This window comes from Euphorbia lathyris, chromosome 8, assembly GCF_963576675.1.
Source record: "Euphorbia lathyris chromosome 8, ddEupLath1.1, whole genome shotgun sequence".
In the NCBI taxonomy this organism is placed as follows: Eukaryota; Viridiplantae; Streptophyta; class Magnoliopsida; order Malpighiales; family Euphorbiaceae; genus Euphorbia; species Euphorbia lathyris.
Genome location: NC_088917.1, coordinates 51143433 through 51145507, shown reverse-complemented (window position 1 = coordinate 51145507; position 2075 = coordinate 51143433). Strand labels below are relative to the sequence as shown.

The 2075-nt window shown below is 35.8% G+C and overlaps 1 non-coding gene across 1 annotated transcript; it reads left to right on the top strand.

The window, feature by feature from the left end:
* The first annotated feature begins 1221 nt into the window (after positions 1-1221).
* Positions 1222-1328, top strand: LOC136205013 (small nucleolar RNA R71). The gene has a single exon (XR_010675821.1). It is a non-coding gene; the product is annotated as a small nucleolar RNA R71 (small nucleolar RNA).
* The last annotated feature ends 747 nt before the right edge of the window (positions 1329-2075 follow it).

The window sequence follows — 2075 nt, the reverse complement described above, 5'->3', positions numbered from 1 at the left end:
AAATCACAGAGACAACTGGGAAATTCAATATCTCCCAATTTACACGGAGTGAAACATCCGGGATCTTTAAGTTTTGTGGGCAAATTGCTTGACACAATCGAACTACAATCTTCAGTTAGCGAAATGGATGAAATTCCTTCCCAACTGATTTTCTTTGAAATTAAATCTTTGAGGAATTTACCATAATTGGGAATTTGTGTAATCGCATCCATAAATGTTAAATTAATATGCAAATTCTTAAGTTTGTCTAAAAATGTTAAAAGTTGTTTATCATAGTCCTTATTGCGGACTTTGTGTGGAAAAGGTGGTTTGGGTACAAAAGTTTTTGTACTAGAGTCAATTGGTGCATCTTTTTGTTTTAATGTATCTTCTTTGGGCTTTGGTAAATCAGTTCCAGGTAAGGTCGAATTTCCGGACATTTCCGGGCCTAAGTAATTTTTCCCTGAACGAAGAGTGATAGCCTTAACATGCTCTTTCGGATTTTCTTCTGTATGGCTTGGAAGACTTCCCTCTTTGCGGGATGGAATTGATTTAGCGAGTTGTCCAATTTAAATCTCCAAATTATGGATGCTAGATGATTGGTTTTTAATAAGCTGATCGAATTTATTCTCGATCCGTTTAAAACCATCGTCGTGATTACTTATTTTTCCACTCATAGCATCAATAAATTTGTCGATTTTAGAAGATAAAGTGCTAATCGTATCTCTTGATTGATTTTGATAATTAGTAGTACGATTTTGATCAGCATTAGCATTATTATCTCTCTAGTTAAAGTTAGGGTGATTTCTCCATCCAGGATTATATGTATTGGAATAAGGGTTATTATTTTGGTTTTGCCCTTGGACAAAATTTACCTGTTCAATTTCACTCATACCTTCGTAATCCACATCTGTTTGGATTGGCTTACCATTAGAATCACACGGTGCCATAAACCTATCAATTTTGTGCGATAAGGCAGAAAATTGGGCTTGCAACATCGCTACTGGATCAAGATTCACTATACCTTTAACTGATGAGGTTGTTGAGGATGATGGTTTCGCTAATGGTACGTGTCCACGTTCCGCGGGCCACATACAGCTGTTGATTGCCATTTCCTCCAAAAGTTCTCTTGCTTGGGCAGATGTTTTCTTCATGAATAACCCTCCAGACATAGCGTCCAATGAACCTCTAGTTGTAGGATTTAGTCCATCATAAAATGTTTGCATTAAAAGTTCAGCGGGCAATTGGTGGTGTGGGCATAAACGTTGAAGTTCTTTAAAACGTTCCCAAGCCTCATAAAGAGTTTCATTATCATTTTGAGAAAAAGATGTTAACTCTTTAATGACTCTTGCGGTTTTTGCTAAAGGAAAAAATTTTGATAAAAATGCTTGGGCTAATTGCTCCCAAGTCTCAAATGTTGCGGCTGGCATAGAAGTTAACCATTCTTTGGCTCGATCCTTCAAAGTAAAAGGAAAAAGGCGAAGATTGATTGCTTCTGCAGTCACATTCGGTATTTTAAAAGTGTCACAAATTTCTAAGAAATTTGTCAAATGGGTATTAGGATTTTCGTTAGGTAACCCGTAAAATGTTACGTTATTTTGCAACATATTAAGCAACGTATGCTTAATTTCAAATTGGTTTGCATTAATTTGGGGTCTAACTATACTGTTTGTTACACCGGCCACTCCTGGCCTAGCGTAATCCATAAGTGTGGCCATAACTTCTGGCTCGGTAATTCTAGTTTTTATTGGGGTTTTGTTTTTCTTTTTCTTTTCTTTCTTGTTCTTTTTAAGAGTTCTTTCAATTTTTGGGTCAATAGGATCTGGTGACGTGCCTGAACTTCAATAACTGCGCATGAACTTGAAATTTCGCACGAACAGAAACTACCTACAAAACAGAATTTGAAAAATAAATATGTTAGTAATTGAAAATAAATAAAATATAAAAGTTTGAATAAGTATGAATAAACCTAGATTCGTAATAAAACACGAAAAATTTAAAATTTTGTCAAAAATTTTAGCGTTCCCCGGCAACGGCGCCAAAAACTTGTTGAGTGATTTCCGCAAGTGCACGGTATACGCTTGTAGTAATAAAAG